This window comes from Podarcis filfolensis, assembly GCF_964270895.1.
Source record: "Podarcis filfolensis genome assembly, chromosome: 1".
NCBI classification, from domain to species: Eukaryota; Metazoa; Chordata; class Lepidosauria; order Squamata; family Lacertidae; genus Podarcis; species Podarcis filfolensis.
In genome coordinates this window covers 26,409,015-26,428,906 of record NC_139604.1, presented here as the reverse complement: position 1 = coordinate 26,428,906, position 19,892 = coordinate 26,409,015, and the positions used below count along the sequence as shown (strand labels likewise).

General features: G+C 41.7%; 1 protein-coding gene across 1 annotated transcript in view; it reads left to right on the top strand.

Moving 5' to 3' along the window:
• Window positions 1–2,153: 2,153 nt before the first annotated feature.
• The window catches only part of LOC310746584 (uncharacterized protein), a gene marked incomplete at its 3' end in the record, with an annotated part of 191,676 nt that continues 173,937 nt past the window's right edge, over window positions 2,154–19,892 (top strand). Inside the window, exon 1 of the mRNA XM_083580492.1 lies at window positions 2,154–2,328. The remainder of the gene's footprint in view (window positions 2,329–19,892) is intronic.

The following is a 19,892-nucleotide window of genomic DNA, read 5'->3' as shown; positions in this document are numbered from 1 at the left end:
ATTGTCATATGGAGGGGCACTCTTGTGCTATAGCACAACAAAAGCAGGACAACACCCATCCCCCACACCAGAAAACCCCCAAACAAAACCAGAACATTTATGGTGTAAAAAGATACAATCATGAGAACAAATAGTCGTGAATGTACCATATAAAGGATGCCTGGAAGGGACCAAAGTGTTGGCCCTTCAGAGGGGAAAGGTATTGCTACTTGGGCTCTGCTTCAGCCAGCAAAATGTGCAGGGCTGGCTTTCATGCTCCTTCCCTAATATTTGATGTATTATGCCCATGTACCCTTAATAAAGTTGTGCCCCATTTGATCCCAGCTATTAGTGTCTGCCTGTTTTATTTCCTTCCTCCAGCAAGCAACCAATTTTCTGCATTCAGGCTCATTTGAGAGGTGGATTAAACAAGGTTCTTCACTTCGTTGTACCCATTTTGTATTCAGTGTCAACTGTAAAAAACCAAAGTCCTCCTTTGCATTAAGTGCTGTCCATGGTCCTTTTTTTTAAAAAAAAGCACAATTTCTATTGTGCTCCACTATTTAGCCTTTACCATATGGGATTGGTTTCATTTGTTGCCATTTGTTATGCTAGAAGAGTTTTTAAAGTTGTTGGATATTGATTCACCACAGAAAGTGCCCGAAAACCAGGCTGCTTCCAACACCAGCATTGATCAAATATCAATTATTTTTACTCCGAGCCTACAGAACATCTTAAATTGATTCTGGATTTATCTGCTACGTGCTAAAGGCTTTGACCCCAATCTTTCTGTTGGGGGCATTTTATCTTGGGCCTTCAGAGTTATTTTGTTTGTTCCAAAATGTGCTGCTTTTCTGCCGCAAACATGCCCTCCCTTTCTAAAGGCTTGACTTATTTGCTGGGAAGTCTTATTTCAATGCTTTGGGTCCAAACTATATTTAATGGACCTAAATGAGACAATTAAATATATACTTCTTCAAAATAATTTAAGTGCTACCCGTAAACATGCGTCAAGAACCTTTGGGTTTATTTTGGGCATACACTTTTGCTGTAGTAGGCTTTGTTCTTCAAAATGCAATGTTACTTATAATTAGGGGAAACTAAGCTGTTGGCGGAAAGAGTTGTAAAGTTGAATTAATTTTTATCCAAATCTTTCCCCCTGGAGCAGATTTTTCTGGGGGAGGGCAGGGTCAGCCAGAGAGAAGGGAAGGAGGGGAACTCAACCCAATATGTGTTTCTTGATTGGGAAAATATTATTGGGGGCAGAGCTGACTTTGATTTTCATTGGCGTAAAAATGGCTGCATTTACCACAATTTAGTAGCACTGTCACTTTTCCCTGGAAAAACTTGCTGTTTACCATGGAATCAGAACAAACTGCAATCACTTTTCCTGTGGATTGATGTTTGCTCCAATTCAGTAGTAAAGAGTGGGTTTCTTTCGGGGAAAGCGGTACAACAAATGAAAAACTTTTCAGAGTCGTGCTTAAAAAGCGCAAAACCTCTTACACCTGTGCTTTCCAGCTAGAAGTGTGGACAGTGCTGAACTTGATGGATCAGTGGTTTGATTCAGTATGTTTCCAAGCACAATTCAGAGTGTTGGTGTTGACCTTTAAAGCCCTAAACGGCCTTGGCCCAGTATACCTGAAGGAGCGTCTCCACCCCATTGTTCTGCCCAGACGCTGAGGTCCAGCGCCGAGGGCCTTCTGGCGGTTCCCTCATTGCGAGAAGCAAAGCTACAGAGAACCAGGCAGAGGGCCTTCTCGGTAGTGGCGCCCGCCCTGTGGAACGCCCTCCCATCAGATGTCAAAGAGATAAACAACTACTTGACATTCAGAAGACATCTGAAGGCAGCCCTGTTCAGGGTAGTTTTTAATGTGTGACATTTTAGTGTATTTTTGGTCTTTGTTGGAAGCCGCCCGGAGTGGCTGGGGAAACCCAGCCAGATGGGTGGGGTACAAATAATAAATTATTATTATTATTATTATTATTATTATTATTATTATTATTTGAATTGGTATACAGCAGATCCCTGTATTTCAGTGTAAGATGGCTGCCACTTTAAATCAGCTGAATGGCTATAATTATACAATTGTATATACAGTCATCCCTCATGTTACGTCTGCTTCATGTTACGTTCTTTCAGGTTACGTCCCGCGGCAACCAGGAAGTACCGGAAAGGGTTACTTCTGGGTTTCGCGGCTTGCGCATGCGCAGAAGTGCAAAATGATATCACACGCATGTGCAGAAGTGGCGAATCGTAACCCGTGCGTGTGCAGACGTGCCGCTGTGGGTTGCATTCCTTTCATGTTGCGAACGGACCTCCGGAACGGATCCCATTCGCAACAAGAGGTACCACTGTATGACAGTTTAATTCTATGTATGTTTATTCAGAAGTATGTACAACTTATGGTGTATGCTAATGTCTATCAAACATCCCAATGTTCAATGAGTTTAGTTCCTAATAAGTGTGCTTAGCATTGCAGAGATTTTAATTTTTAAAGTGAAGAAAAAATAAGACTCTTACCGTTTTGGGTCCCTGTTTGCAATTATATATACAGAGAAAACACAATTTTGTGAAAAGGAAAGATATGGGTTAGAGAGGCTCAGACAAGAAGAATTAATGGACTGGTGGGAAAAGGATGACTGGGGAAATGTAACCTGATTTTTAACCAGGGCAATAATGTTTAGGAAATGATTATAGGCTTGTAAGTGTCCATTTTAATTTCCATTTTTGTTGGTATTGTTTGGTATTGCCTATAGTATAGCGTCAGACTGAGGAGACTGAAACCAAATTATATAAAATGAGAAGGGGCTTTGACTGTATGAAGAAGTTTTTACTGCTTACTATATAACTTTGAGATAGGGTGGGGGCACCTGGAAAGGCATGGATACTGTTAATCTTTGCAAATTAAACCCATCAGAGTAAAACCAACTCTGGAAAATATTGTTTAACCTTGGCTTGGGTCGTTTTGCTCAGCAATAGCTGCAACCATTTAAAGCAAATTGTCCATTAAAGCACCATTCTGCCTTTTGACAAATTGCATCAAACCATTTTATTCCTCCAGGGAAACACAAACTTTACTGCTATTGTGGTTTTCTGCCTGACATACAGGCTGACTGAACCTGAGGTTTCAAATGCTTTTAGGCATGGTGCAGGAATGCCCATAGGGGCTAGGTATGGACAAGCTGAATTGAAGTCATGTCATCAAAAGCAAGTTGCTGCCTTTCTCCGATGAAAAGAAATTCAGATTGCTCCTTCACCCACATAATTCATTGTTTTAGAAACAAACCCCAGTCTTTGAAAAAAACAAGGCAAAAAGCTGCTAAAAGCTAGTCAGATATATTGGCAATTGTTTGTAAATCTTCCGTTTGGTTAGAGAAGTGGTGAACTGTATACATGTATGATGATTCTGGTGAATTATTGATTCACAGAGATAAAGCAGCCACTGTCAACTGCATCAACATTCAGTAGGCAATATTTCACACAGGAAGAGATCAAGGTCTACACAAGAGTGGGGAACTTGTGCCCTGAAAGCTGCATGTGGCCATATGGATGGATGGAGCCCAAATGGAGAGAAGGAGGGCAGGCGGAGGAAAACGGAAGAAGGGTAAGCTGAACAGATGGTGTGGAAAGAGGAGGAGAAGAAGAAGAAGGGGGGACCCTCTGCATGCAATCTGTTCAGACCTCTGGTTAGAGCAGCCTGCCTTTGGTCACATGCCTCACCATTAATTTAAAGCATCATGATACCACTTTTACAGCCATGGCTTCCCCCAAAGAATCATGGAAAGCAGGGGTGGACTTTGGTCTTCCAAATTAGAGTGCTGCCCTGTGTGAACCCAAAATTCAGTGCCCCCCACTTCTCACCTTCTGTTCAATTGTCATGAACTGTTGGCTGGATGCAGAGGAATTGTAGGAGGCACCAGCTGAGGAACGCCGAAGGGTACTCCAACAGGAAGAGGGCTCAGAGCCAGGGGATTGGCGGTGGGGTGACGATGAGTGTAAGAGGGAGAAGAGGGAGCACATTGGGAGGATAAAGTGTTGGAAGATGAAGACATAACAGGGTTTAGTGAGCAGGAAGAGTCTGTGGCAGAGAGCAGTCCAGAACTGGAGGCAGAAGTGGAGGCTGGAGAGAAGCAGGGCCAAGAGGCAGTGATGAGTCAGGCTGCTGAGGATGCCAAGGTGTCTCTCCCTCCTGCAGCGACCAGCTCCTCTCCTCATAGGTCTCCCAGAACCTGAAGAAGTATTAAGAAAGTGGAACAAAGACAGGCAAGATGAAGGAGCCTCAGATTGCTTGGGAAGGAACTGGGGGAGGAGACTTAGAGACCTGGGGAAAGGCAGGGACTTTAAGTCCTCCCAACTGCCTCATTGGGGCAAGAGCTACCAGGAAGAGTTGCTGCACTTAATAGGCCTGGCCTCCTGAGCTGTTTGTTTCTTTGAATAAGGAGTTAACTTCACTGAGACTGTGTGAGTTGACACCCTGCAGCATCCCCTAGGCTTGGTGTCCAGTGCAGCGGAACTGACTGTGCTCTCCTAAATCCTCCTCTGCTGGGAAGTGTAGTTTGTTAATGGGGTAGGGAACAGTGGTGGAGCTTCATGCTCTGGCACCGGGGGGCAGAGAGCAGGCGTCCTGGGGGCGTGGCGCACTGCCTGAGGGGGCAGCTGTGATGGCACCCCACTGGGATCGCGCTGCCGGGGCGGTGCGCTCCCCCCGCACTCCTCTTCCTCCACCAGTGGTAGGGAATTGTAGGTCTGTGTGGCATAAGGTACAGTTTGAAGGAAGCCATGACTGTAAAAGTGGTAGAAATGTGATTTAAATACTGGGGATTATTCCTCTCTCTATATCTCTCAGCAGCCCACTAGATCAGAGGAAAGAGGAAGAAAGGAGAAGGTTAAAGAGAGAGGGGCTGAGTTACAGTTTGTATATTGTTTGTGAAAGTGCAAATTAGATAAGTTCATGTTAACTGAAGTGGGTAGGGAGAATGGACAGCGGACTGGGGAGGGGAGAACCACTTGGGATTTCTCTCTGGGACTCAGACACAGGCTGTACTGTCTGCTTATAGGAGTGCATATGCCACCACTATTCTCTGCTTGTATGTTTCTAAATAAAGTAAACCTTACCAAGGCACTGTAAGCCTCCAGTGCTCTCTCTCTCATTCAGAAGGAGCTAAATCTGATAGTGCCATTCCTAGAACTTTCACCACTTTGAGGAGCTGTAACAGCATTGCATTTCTACTGCACTTGGAACCCAGGCTCCCCTATCATGTGATAATAAGGGAACAGCCAGCAATTCATGAAATATTTACCACTAGATCCAATTATTATACCATTGGGATATTTAAAGGAAATAACCTCTGGCTTTCCGACATATGTGGTTCTGAATTGCTTATTTGCTGCAAAAATTCTGAATTACCGAGCTATTCACAGGTGGCTGGGGAAGGGTTGGAAGGTAGCCAAAATGTACAAACTAGCAATGTTTGTAAGATAAAGAGAAGGAGGTTTCATTTCAAGAAACTGTTGGCAAGATTTTTTTCAATGTGCGTTTGTGGATATGTGGGGGGGGGGGGAGGGATATGTTCCGTATTCTGTGACTCCAGTTCTAAATATTCAGTGGTTCGTGGGACAGCCTCCTTTTGAGATACAGAACTGATGCAGAAGCTTGAGAAGTTTATAGAATGGCAGATGTTATATGATATTAAAGTAGCAAAGGAAAATTATGATTTAGATAATTTGCAGCAATTGTGTGTGTGTGTGTGTGTGTGTGTGTGTACGTGCATGCACATACACGGTGGAATTCAATGCAGTATAGGTAAAGCGACCCCTGACCATTAGGTCCTGTCGTGACCGACTCTGGGGTTGCGGTGCTCATCTCGCTTTACTGGCCAAGGGAGCTGGCGTACAGCTTCCGGGTCATGTGGCCAGCATGACTAAGCCACTTCTGGAAAACCAGACTGACGTGAATATTCCACCTGTGCAATAATTTCTGTTTGTACAATGGAATGCTGTCTTCACCTCCCCCTATAAATGTGTTCTAGAGGTTCTGTTCCCCTGTGTGCAGTGGGAGGAAAAAAGAGAACACCCCATTAAAGTGAAAATCCTTGTACTACTGATAGTAGAATACCAGTCGCACACACACATATGGCTGCACATTTTGAGGATAAAGGTGCTCAACTTCAGAGTGACCATGGACTCAGCCACATTAGTATATAAAAAAGGGCATTTAAAATGCATTATACCACTTCCACACCAGATGGCGCAATAGAGTTTGGTTTTTGGCAATATGATTTCCCATTATGAGGTTTACAATGTATTTTCCTGAAACAGTTTTTTGATCTAGCCCCTGACTCTACAGTTATTGCAGTTCCAGATGAAGCATCCAATGCCATAGTTAGTAATGTACTGTGGGAATGATTTTAGCTTATGCCGTCAAAGCAGACAAGGTGCAGGTGGCTATTTGCATGGCCACATGCCTTCTTGAACCCTGTCTATCCTGGTTTATTAAATGTGGTGGAAAGGGTGGCGGTTGGTTGGTTGATTAGGTCCACACAGAGCTGGCTCAGACATTAGGGATGAGGAGGCTGCTGCTTCAGGCAGCAGAAGACCCCCAGGTAGCATTCTCACAGATGCCCCTCTGCTTCTGTATTTGCACTTGAAGGATTTTTTTTTTATGTTGACCTAGACTTTCTGGTATGTTTTCATATCATATTGTTGATTGTAGTTATACTCACTGGAAATTGAGTATAAAGTCTATATACAAAATAAGGGGATATGTTTTGCTGCTAGCAAAGGGGTGTGATTATACCGTATTAAGCATTTATCCAGTATTTATCATGGATGTCTAAGGAATCTGCAAAGGATTAATGCTATTATCAATACTGAGAAGCCATACTGACTTAGCAGATGATTCTAGAGCCAAATGGTGGACATATGGGAGATTTCCAAGCTTGATGGATGAAGGAAACGTGCTTCAGGGATGCTGTCATGTCTCTGGTGAAAGGCTGACCTGTGCCTCAACTTGATGCAAATTGCAGGAGATGGTTGGGGTGACATAAATGTGATTCTCTCTGAAGCAGGTCAGTAAGAGCCACTGTAGATTGGTGGCTATGAGCTGTGAACCGTAGTCTTCATTTCAGAGATTTCTTCTGTCATGGACTCATCAGGTGGCCTTAGGCTAGCCGCTGTCTCTCAGCCTTAGTCTTCCGTTTATAACACAGCGATAAAAATAACACTGTAGGACCAGGCATATGGGCTGCAATGAGACCTAAAACATGTGCCCTTAAATGGACTTAATATTAGCTCCCGGTCCATCTGTGGGTTCAGTTCAAAGTGCTGGTTTAGTTACTAAAGGCAGTGGTAAAGAGGTCTGCAAGAGATGGGGTTTGCCTGATGTCCCGTGGAATCACAGCTGTGGGGTCACTGCAAAATTCATACTATCTATTTAAAAGTGAGAGAGGGGCTAACGGGGGGGATGGGACAGTGCCAGGCAAGTCTTTTTTTAAAACCTCACCCACTGGGCTTTTTCCAGCTGTTCACATGACTAGGGCAAACCTGTATTTATAGATGCAGGTCTGTTGACATCACATATCGCTGGGCCCCAGGTGAGCATCACAAAAGGAGGATCATGATTTCAGGAAATTGGAGGGCAGAAGACCCTAGCTACTGGATGAGACCCAAGCCCATCTGATTCATCATTCTGTTCTAACCTCAGTCAGCTAATTCCTATGGGAAGCCTGCAGGCAGGACCTAAATTCAATGGCACTCGCACTAGCTCTTGCTAGTTTTTGCATTGCACTAACTTCTCCCCTTTCTGATGCTGGTTATGGGAGGTCAGGTAAGTAGTACCTCCATGCCTTATTGACAGCTACTGCATTGATAGCCCTATCCTCCATGAATTGCCACCCACCTATTGATGTGTTTTAATGGCTGACAATCACAAAGTAGTTATCACTAGCTGGATGCTAACAGGAGTGAAAACATTGCGAAATCCTTGCATTACATTGATTGGAATGAAAGCAGCTCAACAGTAAGCAATACAAATTCTTCACCAGGGTGAGATGCCCCATGTTAACAGTGGCTTATAAAATATTAAAATATTTGCCTGGTATAATATCTCTAGAGTGCAGAGAAAGTGTTTTACCCTGAGTGACAACATGGGGCCTCCTAACAAATTATACAAATAATGCACTTGTCCTCTGCAGGGGTATGAGCAAAAAAAATAATACTAATGCTTCTGCCTGGTTGTTTGTTTAAATACGTACAGACTTTTTATGCTCCTCTGGGAAGGTTTTGGGTGGCTTTTCTTTTTTGCTTTGAAAGAAATAACTTGTGTGACAGTGTTCAATCCATTGCAATGTACCAATTTGGCTATCCCGTACTTGACTGATGAAATAAAATTTCCAGCATGCTGTAATCATTTGTTAGAGCTATCTTTTGAGAGGCCTTGGGAGTTTACTTGGAATATACTTGCCTCATCCTTTTTAAAAATAGCAGTTAACATGTGCAGCAAGTATTTAGGCACCTCCTATAGTGAGGAAAGTGTATATGACAATGTATCTTCCTTTCATTCAACCAAAATGTGACCTTCCCCCCCAGTTCCAATCCATTATGACTGACCTGTGTTTGTGATCCTGCTGATGAATTTCACATTATCTCATTTCTTTTAATTTATTACCAAAGTGGCTTTTTCCGGTGACTTTTTGCCTCATGCAGAAAACCCAACATTTTTCTAATAATGCTTGTTAGTGAACTACACGAAACGGCTGTAAACCACACTGCTAACACTGAAGGAAACAGAGCTAATTACAACCTTTCCCATCACTAGGACCTTCTTTGTGATATAGCGTGAGTTCCATTCATTCCAGTGAGTCTTACTTGAGAGATGCTGCAAGGGGAGTTGTGTTCTTTGCCTTGGGAAATATACCAGCAAATACATCATCTCACATACTCACTGGGATAACACTGTGTCTGTGTCCAAAATCTTGCTGGGAGAATATGGTGTCTGCCCTCCTGTTGCCTGCTACTTTCAAGTGCACTGCGATAAATCCAGGTTAGATTTCAGACTTTGCTATTAATAATAATAATAATAATAAATTATATACCACCCTTCATTCAAAGACCACGGAGCAGTTTAAAAAACAACAACCAATAACTTCCTCCCACTTTGCAAGGCCAAGCCATCCTGATTAATATGTAGGCCCCATAACTTCTCAGGAAGTGGCATCAGAGGCTATGCTACCGTATCTGAACTGATTATTTGGTAAGGCACTAGGTAGGGAAGAAGCATTTCTTGGCTCAGCTGTAAAAGAACACTGATTTCTCCCAAGTGTTTCAATGGATGCTATGAGTTGGGAAGGAGATTCCAGCTCCATTAAATCTGTTTTACAGCTCTCTTTTTGGAAAGGCAGCTGAAAGAAAGACAAACACAACATAAATTGGGGATAAAAATCCACAGTTTTATTAAGAGGAAGAGGCAAAGCTGAGAAACTGTTGTGTGCAAGCCTCATCGCCATCACCCTATTATAACTTCATATCATGAAGGCCAGCACATGAATTGCATCACTGGATGGCTTCACAGTCTGTCCAACCATAGCACATGTAATGTTCGGTCCCTGGGGCCCAGCTGCCATTCTTGTTTAAATTGCCACAGCAGTAAGCTGTTAATCAAGTTAGTATATTGTCCACAAAGCTTGTGACTGGTGGTTTTGGTGTAATGGCTTAAGACTGAGCTGCGACCCAGAGTGTCTGCCCAGTTCAAATCTCACCTCTTTGTTTATTTTCCTTTGTTAAATCTGGCAGAAAAATATAGCCTTTGTGACTATTTGCCATTACTAGCCTTATGCTCTGTGAATTTGTCTAATCCTCTTTTAAAAATGTTTGACGAAAGTGTTGATAATCTAATGGTGATGCTGAGTTTTGAAGGTGTGTATGGTTTTGTGTACACATCTGTATCCTACCCTTACTTTCAGTATGGTAAAGTTTCACATTTGTAACAAATTATTAATAATAACTCTTCCCTTTCCTTAACTGAAGGGTTTTACATGGCTTATTTCATTAATATTTATAAACTCACTAGAAATCCTCTTATAGAAAGCATTAAGAAAACACCAAGTATTATTATTGTTTTATTACTTTATCTATCTTCAAGAAACATTTAGGATTAGTGGATTAACTCATCCTTTTCTTGCAAACACAGCACCCAGTGCTTTCACTGTTTGAGGATAAAAAAAAAGTGATATGAAATGTGTGTGTGGTATATTTTTCTTTTTCATTATCAAACGGAAACAGAACACAAATCCTTTGCCAATCATTGACATATTGTGAGGTAGTTATATAAGAATATGATTCTTCTGAAACTGCAGGTGTGTTCAGCTAGGGAAGGTGGGAGAGGCATGCACTCAAACTCTTCAGATCTTTGAACAATTAGCCTGTAGCTCTGGAGGAGTTCTTGAAGAGTGCTTGATAGAACACACGTAGAAGTTGTCCCTGCAATCAGAAGCTCCAGCAAGCCAAATTTCCACTCATAGGGAGGTTATGAAACATGTGCAGTTGAACATGCTTTTTTTAAATTAAAAAAGTCATTCATACTTTCATGCTAATCATGTGGAGATATTATAAGCATCTCACATGTCTGGGGATGTTATGGGTGGGGTTTGCATGTGCCCCCCCCCCGGTTTAATCTTTCATATGTTTAGGCAAACAGGTGAACACAGTTTGAGACTTTAACCACCACCCCTTGTGCTTGTCTAAATCACTTCATTTTGATGTCTCCTCTAATTTGACTTATACTGATATCCAAGAGAAAGAAACTATTGAGAACTATGTTGGCTATAGAATATGTGCTGCTTGTTATCATAATCACCATCATTTTTATGCTAAGGGACAGCCAACTCCAAAGAGTGGTGATGTCAGCCATTTGTTGGGGACAGGACAGCAGATGCTTGAGGAATTAATTCATAGAATTGTAGAGCTGGAAGGGATTCTGAGGGTCATCTAGAACAGCCCCTTGCTATGCAGGAATCTGAACTAAAGCATCCATGACAGATGGCCAGCCAATCTCTGCTTGAAAACTGGCAATGAAAGAGAGTCTACCACCTTCCAAGGGTGTCCATTCAATGGCAATGTTGATACAAACTGACTCAACCTGCACCTTCAAGACTAACGTATGAATCAGAACACATTTCACACTTCTGAATTTTGCGATGGAGGTACTGCTCAAAATTCATATCGAAATGCATCAGGAATGCATATTTTGAGAGACAATAGATTTAGAAAAAATATTCATTGTGATAAAAAAGTTTATAAAAGTATATTTTGAGAGGAATATAGAAATGCTTATTTTATGAGAAAATACATTCAAAAACATTTTTGTTGTTGTTTAGTCGTTTAGTCGTGTCCAACTCGAAATATGTTTAAATGCAATTACTCTTTTAAATGTGTTTTAATCCAATTTCCATTATAAAATATTCAGTGCTACTCTTTAATTTCATTATGCCTTCATTTTCCTTGTCAACAAACATGATTCATACTCCATGCCATGCACTGGCTTATTTATCCACTAGACATAATCATTGGATATTACTGGGTTCTTTTTATAAGACAATTATAAGCAGAAGATGCTTTTTTATTTTTATTTTTTAAGAACCATATTTGTGCCAGAGAAGCAGACAGGTGCAGAATGGAAATTGGATGAGATGTTGAAGGGGAGAGATAAAAATGTGAATCCCGCCTCTTGAAAGGTCTTGCCCTATATGAGTTGCGTCCAGACCCTTCAGGAACTTTGTGTGATTTGCATTGAATAAATACTGTAAGTAAATACTCATAAAGAAATTTGATGGGTAGTGGGGGGTGCATCACAAAGTGTGCTGGAAAGGGATGTGATTGTCTAGCCCAGTCACTTTTTGTAATCACCTGGAAATATAAAGGTATTGTTCAAGTGTTTGAATGGAAAAATTCCAAAATGTGAGATGAAACCAAGGCAATACAAAGTTTGGTTTGGAGAATCTTGGCATCATGGTAATATTGTACTGGGCGCTAATAGCAACACCCCCCCTTAAAAATCATTCTGTGTTTTTGAGCTAATTTCCTTATTATATAGGGGCCTAATATATGCATTTCTGCAATCTATTTTCCCTAATATGCAGCTTTGTACATTAAGTGTGTGTGTGTGTGTGTGTGTGTGTGTAGTTTTGGGTTGAAGAACTGTTTCACAAAATTCAATGCGTGCTAATTTCGAAGGCCAGCTGTGTTTTGGTTGATTTAATGGTTCAGGAAGTGCAAATTAGGTTGGCTTGAATTTATCTGCCTTATTTTCCCTACATTAAAGGGGTTTCTGTAAGCATATTGGGGAATGTTACCTATTTCTATTTGATCTTCTGCCTGATTAATGTAATGCAATTATCCCCAAAGTTCATGATTGCACAGATTAACAGAAATATGAGTAGATTACTAGAACACAAATCCAACATCCTAAAGGTTGTACATTACACCCCAAACTTAGATATGAATCATGCTACAAAATGCTTATCAGCAGCCATGAAAACCCCCTTAAGCCTTGCTCATATCCTCATGTAATCATTACAACAAGCCAAAGTTCCCTTAGGCCACACTCTTACCCCAAGTGGTCATTAAATCAAATTATTGTGTAATAATTGTCAAGTCACTTTATTTTTGAATCAAGCATTTAGTAGCCAATCTGTTATTATCACTACTAATGGAATTTATTTGGTGGATAGATGAACACAGATAGTATCCACAGGGCAGTCCATTGGGCCACTCTAGAGCCAATTGTGGCCACCCAACAGTAACCTGGACATCACAGGTGAATAGCAATCATTTCCTTAGGTGCCTGCTTTGTACAATCTCTGCAAACAGTGCTTTAAGAAACACAAAAGCATAACGAACAAGGTCTTCCTAGCCCATTGCACGTGAACATTATAATTATCTTCCTTTCAATTAAGATCATTGATATTCCTGCTTCCTTTCAAAAATACTTATTTGCTGTTATGAAACCCTTTATTTTTAATTGCTTGCTAATTATGGTGGAAATGAGAGATGGAAGGTAAAAACACTGAGGCTAAAAATAGGCAATTTCCCTTGAAATCCCACTCTAACAAAAGCTTTCCAGTTAATATATTCAGTCCCCCCCGCCTGCCACCCCATGTACTGTACCCAGCCTTTGAAGAGAAAATGTTCTTTCAGATTCTCCTTTTTATCTCAACTTAAGCTGGCTGGCGTGATCCTCTGTGCAAAACAATTTTCTCACGAACAGTATTTCAAAAGTCCTGTAATGCCTGTAAATCACAGGGACCCTGTTATGTGAGACTCTTATTTTCTTGTTCTTTTTAATTCCTCCTCCAAACCATCATAGGATTTAAAGCACCTACAGAGAATTCTTATCTAATATTATCTGTGATCTCTTAAGTGTCACTAGTCCATCCTCTTGATGTTTTGCCGTGGAGGTATAATGGGTCCTCACCATGGGGCCTGCTGGCAGAAGCCAGTCATATTGTTTGCTGTTGTGGATCACGGGTCAAAAAGAGAAATTTCCATAACCATTGTCAATAGAAAGAGATGTTTTATCAGAAGAGCTGGGCTTTATACAGCGGGTAAGTGAATACTTTAAAAAAAGCATTTGCAGTTCTTCAGTTTTTACTAAACCGCAAGATACAGTGTCTAAATATGCATATAATAAATACTATGGTGAAACACTACCATTCCTTAAAATCACCTTAGAGAGAATATATGTGAAGCTATATTCTTTGTTTTTTAAAAATCTTCTTGAATTTTACTGCTCCCTGTGAAGGTTGCATGTCTAATCTGCCCCAGTTCACATACAAACTTCTCTTCATATCTCTAGCATTTCTTTGTATAATTTTGTTACAGCTTCTTTTTCACAAAACAGCCCTATGAGGTCGGTTTGTCAGAAAGCTGGATCACCCAGGGGTAGGGCTCAAGTGCATTGTTTCCTTCAACTACATTAAAATAATATTGTTACATGCCAATCATGCTGTGAGTTTGGGGTGGTGGGGTCAGTCTGCACAATGACCTGAGTCCCTTTCAGTTCCTGGGTTCCTGTATCTGTCAACCATTGTTTAGGCAATGGTTGTGGTTGGTTAGTTAAGCACCATGATTAACATAACCAAGTACTATAGAACAAATGAGTGGGCCTCCCCCCATCTAGCTGCTAGGTAGAAGAAAAATAGTGAGTGTGACAGAGTTGAGCAGAAAGCAGACTAGATACTGGATCCAAAGCTGTGACTAATGGTGAAGCAAGATCTGTTGGGTGTTAATGCTGTGAGCCCCTCCGTCTTGTGCTCAGGTTGCATGAATGTGCAAATTAAACCATATACCCTAAAAACAACTCAATCTTTGAGTGACGAGAGCGTTCAGTGGTTCCAGGGACTTACCCAGGGTTCATTTTCCTTAGAATGAAGGCCAGTGGAAACTGTGTAGAAGTAGGAAGTAATTTTCTGAATGTTGCTGAATGCTGAACGATTCAGGATAGGCACCTATTCACCCAGTACATAGTTCAACTATGGGATTTGCTCCCATGTGACGTAGTGATAGCCACCAACTTGGGTGGCTTTAAAAGAAGGTTGCATAAATTCATAAAGGATAAGACTATCAAGCAGTTATGAACCTCCACTGCTGGATGCAGTATACTTTTGAATATCTGTTACTCGAAACCACAGGAGAGGGTGCTGCACTCAGGTTGTGGGTTTCCGACAGGTATCTGGTTATCCACTGTGAGAACAGGATGCTAAACTAGCTGGGCCATTGGCCTGTTCCAGTAGGCTCTTCTTATAGTTTCCCTTCCCCTTCCTCTCTTATAACACTAGAACTTGGGTCATCTTATGAATCTGATGGGCAGTATAGTTGGGACAGGCAAAAGAATGTCTTTCTTTGCACTACACAAAATTATCGTAAGTCACAGAATTCATTGACACCAATTGTGGTGGTGGTGGTGACATTACGGTGTTGCATTTTATCTCCTGTTCAAAGAACCAATTAAATAGGGTGTTTTTCAGCCGCCTGCTAATCAGGTTGATTGATGCTGGATGAATTCAGTCTTTCCAGCTTAGCCTCCTGACTTCAGCATTACACAGAGCGATTGCTTTCTTTTTTTACTCTCATTTAGGATCCCTAATTGGAAGAAAGTCAGGATGACACATATTATCTAAGTCTGGTTGTACAAATAAGATGTCTCTTACCAGCTAATATGCTTTACTCTTTAAAGTCTGGTAATTATATTAGGATAAGATGTGGCTTGCATGGTATAGCTGATTGTCCCTAATTGTCTTACTGGAGCTGTATTGAAGAAGAAACATAGGTTAGTTAATCTTGATGAAATCATAATCTCAATAGAGTAATGGGTGCGAGAAGCAACAGTTTTGCAGACTTGAGCCTATTAAAATAATCGACCATGCACGGCAAAATGCCCCTCCCATCTAATAGAGCTCATTTGCCTTTAACTCCCTCCTTTCACAAACACCACCCACTTGGGGAATGGTGTTATATCTATTTTATTTTATTTTAAAATCAAAGTTATTATGAAAAAACAATGTAAAATCTAGAAACAAGAATGCACATTGAGCCCTGTAATAATGTGCTCCTGACAGTTCAGCTCTGCTAGGAAGTGACCTTCCCCGCTCTGTAACATCTCCAGCCTTCGTTCTCCTGAACAGATCGCATCACGAAAGCACCATCTTGAAGTTATGAACACACATCGATCCTGATAGAATCTAAAGCTGATCTGTTTTGTATTTTACTTCCTGTCTTGTTCATGTCAAATAATTTTAAAATGCACATGGCTTCCTGTTGGATGCTAGGCCAATTCAAGCTGTGCCAATGCCCATATGGTTCCATTTAAAGTTGTCCACAATCAATGGAACTTTATAATGTTTTATTAATGTCATATTGGTGGATAGCATTTAATTCAATGTAGAATGATCCACTGCAGTTACCTAGAATTTACATTAGCGTTGTTCAATTGATAATAAATCATGGGGACTCTTCTGCTTTATGATCTTAACATTTAAGAAGCTAACCTCTCTCTCAAACCAATTTGCTCTATTCTGAACATTGTAAAACTTTCGCATTAACCTTCCATTATATCCTTCCTCTCACAGAGCCATTTTGTTAATTTCTTTCATCACTCTGAACTTTTTCTTGTGCGTTTGCCACTGGGGAGCACTGAACGGCTGATTAGTCAGCTCAAGCTCCTCTGATACCATACCTGGAGCTGTATATTTAGTTTCTGTGTCTGAATTAAATCACAGACTCTACTTTCAGCCGAAAGGCAGATGATGGCAATGTGTTTTGCACAAGGTTTTCAACTGTAAAGAAACATGGGTGCAATCTTTTTTTTCCACTGGAAAAGAGAACAACCCACAACCCAACCCCAAGTATCACAGCAAGGGAAGTCTCTTCTCTCCACAGCCGCTAATTCCTACTAGGAAATGCTTCTCTCCTGACATCCATTAACTCCATAGATAAAACAGAAAAGTTAATGATCCGTGGAGGTAAGCTTCCCTCCAGCTAGGTTAAAAATGTTCAGAGCTTCTTTTCCTCCAAGAATGTCACGTACTGTTTTGCCAGGTGCAGACTCTGCCTTCAGAATACCACATCTAATCAAGCAGGACTTGTAGGGTTGCCACCTGTCCTGTATAATACAGGATTGTCCCATATTTCAGTGTAAAATCCTGCATTGATATTGATATAGTTTTGTCCTGAATTTCAGGCCTTCTTTCTCTGCCAAGTTAGGGATCCTCTCCAAATGCAGGTATGCGAAAGGTCATGTATTTAAGTTCTGGGTAGCCAAGCACAGACAGGTTTACAAATGCATGTTTGTGTGTACATACACACAGAGGGGACATTCTGTTAGGCTGCAATAGATTGTAATGGGTTGCTTTGAAGTCACTTCAGTGCCAGATTGGGGTGGAAAAATTGCCCCCAACCACCCCGCCCCATGCTTTTGCCAGAGCAAAGGTTTGAGCCACAAAACTCTGTTAGAATATTAACATGTCTGAAACATTAAATCAATAGCAAGCGACTGGCAAGCAAGTACAAGAGACCCGTAGGCAATAGTTTCCAATGTGGTGGGGCAGAACTGCCCTCTCAACATCAGCATCACCACAGCTTACCTGGATTGGGACAAGGCAGTATAGTGGTGAGGTCAGGGCTGAGTGGATGTACTGGTGGGGTCAATCCAGCACTCCTGTTGGTGCATCTGCACAGCCCCGACCTTGCCACTGCACTGACATGTCCCAGCTTCATGCAGGTGAGTTGTAGCAATGCCAAAGCTGGTTGGATGACTCTGTTTCTCCCTCTGCTCTGCCACACTGGCTGCTAGTGAATATGAAACTAGGTGTAAGGTAAAGGTAAAGGGACCCCTGACCATTAGGTCCAGTCGTGGCCGACTCTGGGTTTGCGGCGTTCATCTCGCTTTATTGGCCGAGGGAGCCGGCGTACAGCTTCCGGGTCATGTGGCCAGCATGACTAAGCTGCTTCTGGTGAACCAGAGCAGTGCACGGAAACGCCATTTACCTTCCCACCGGAGCAGTACCTATTTATCTACTTGCACTTAGACGTGCTTTCGAACTGCTAGGTTGGCAGGAGCAGGGACCGAGCAACGGGAGCTCACTTCGTTGCGGGGATTCGAACTGTTGACTTTCCGATTGGCAAGCCCTAGGCTCTGTGGTTTAATCCACAGCGCCACCCGTGTCCTGAAACCAGGTGTAGAGTTGGGGAAAATGCTGCTTGGCTGAAAACATGATTTGGAAAGGCCCTCGCAAACTCCTGTGACTGTCAGCACTTGCAAAGGATTTGCAAGGTCTGTTCTTTTGCCTGTTCAATTTGGTTTTGAACCCGTGACCCATGGGGGTGTGGGGTGTGGGAACATCTGCCCTGCCCACTGGATCCAGTTCCCCAACCATGTTGTAGCTGAATAAAAAGGTGACTAGACAGTGCTTGATTGACGAGCTTTTTATTTAAAAGTATTTAAGTGTAAGAAGCATTATTGGGTATCAAACTTTAAATTCAGGATCGTTTCCACTCCATTTCCTTGCTTGGGAGGCAAGTTGGTCATTATAGTGGTACCTTGGGTTACATACGCTCCAGGTTACATATGCTTCAGGTTACAGACTCCGCTAACCCAGAAATATTACCTTGGGTTAAGAACTTTGCTTCAGGATGAGAACAGAAATTGTGCGGTGGCGGTGCGGTAGCAGCGGGAGGCCCCATTAGCTAAAGTGGTGCTTCAGGTTAAGACCAGTTTCAGGTTAAGAACAGACCTCCGGAACGAATTAAGTACTTAACCCGAGGTACCACTGTACCTTATGCTGTCGGGCCTATAGCAATCCATTTGGATGTGCCCATCTCTATCCAAATGATCTGGCTTTTGACACATCACTGATATGTGCCCAGCCCATAGCTGTCAACATTTCCCTTTTTTAAAGGGAAATTCCCTTATTCCGAATAGGATTCCTCGCAAGAAAAGGGAAAAGTTGACAGCTATGGCCCAGCCACATTTAGGTTTGTTTGCAGTGGTATACCCAAGTGACCGTTTACTCTGTGGTTTGACTAGTTTGCCACAGGTTGGAAGCAGTCTATGTCTATTTAGCCAGGCTTTCTTACATGCCTGGATGAATAGAAGAATAGGTGAACATGGGTGTTTTCTTCTGTGATTCCTGCACTGAATGTTGCGAGATGGAGTATTAATCAGAAAATGTTGTCAGGTAGAAGACATTCTATCCAAGTTTTTTTTTAATCATTTTAGTGTCTACATAAACTGTGTTGAGAATTAATCTAATCAACGAAGTTTGGTATGTAAATTTAACTGACTATACAATGCATATTATTACCATAGGACGGCTCCATAGTTGTCCCAACTCTATATCGAGTTGACTTGGAAAAGCAACTTGGTTTCTGTCTCTCTTGCAAAGACATTCGACAAATGGAAGAGAAATGATCCGCTTAGATTTCACTGAAGAGCCTCCTCTGTTTAATATGATCCCTGCTTTCTTGTATTTTCTGTCAGATCTTTAAGCATGACACCTGCACAAATATATTTCATAGCTATTACAGCATCCCCGTGTCTGCTGAACAATTATCTCCTTTGTGGATGTTTGCTAGGAGGGAAGGTGGCTGATTTTATTGTCTAATGTTTCTTTCATCTTCTCATATAGAGCTCCAGGTGTGTGAAGACTCCACGAAATGCTTCAGAGCATTTCTGTTACCTCTGAATCTGGTTAAAGTATAGTCATTGAACACCACCCTCTGAAACTGACCATGCAGGCAGGAGCGGGAAGCCTGTTCTACAGTGCCCTCCCCTCCCATCCTATGGAGCAGTTGAGCAAGCTACAGTGGTTACTGGTGTCAAAAGCTACTGAGAGACTGAGCAAAAGTCCTAGGATTGCATTTCCTCCATACTTACAAGCCTTGCAAACTTTTCACAGCGGGCTTCCATGGGTTCCAGGAAAATATATATCATTTCACCTTCTTCTGCATTTTAACCTTTATTTCAGAATCTCCCCTCTCTTGCATTTTCTAAGAAAAAGAATTAGTTTGCAGTTTGCAGCCATTAGCAAGTCAACAACTTTGTTGCTGTGCCAAGATAGTAGCAATGAAGAAATATCTCCTCACAACAGTATCTCCCCCCACCGCAATACACTGAAAAATTACATTGTGATAGAACATTACGTTAAGTGGTACATTGAAACTAAAGACTGTTGTACTCAGCATAGTCTCAGTAGCATGTGATTAAACATAAGCTGTATCCGCTGGCTAATTGTCATTGATAAAATATACATTATTCGGAACTTTAAAAACATTGGTTCCAGATATATATATGTGTGTGTGTTACTTTATGTAGACTATATAAAGTGTTTCATTTGAGAAGTACATCTATACAAGTGGA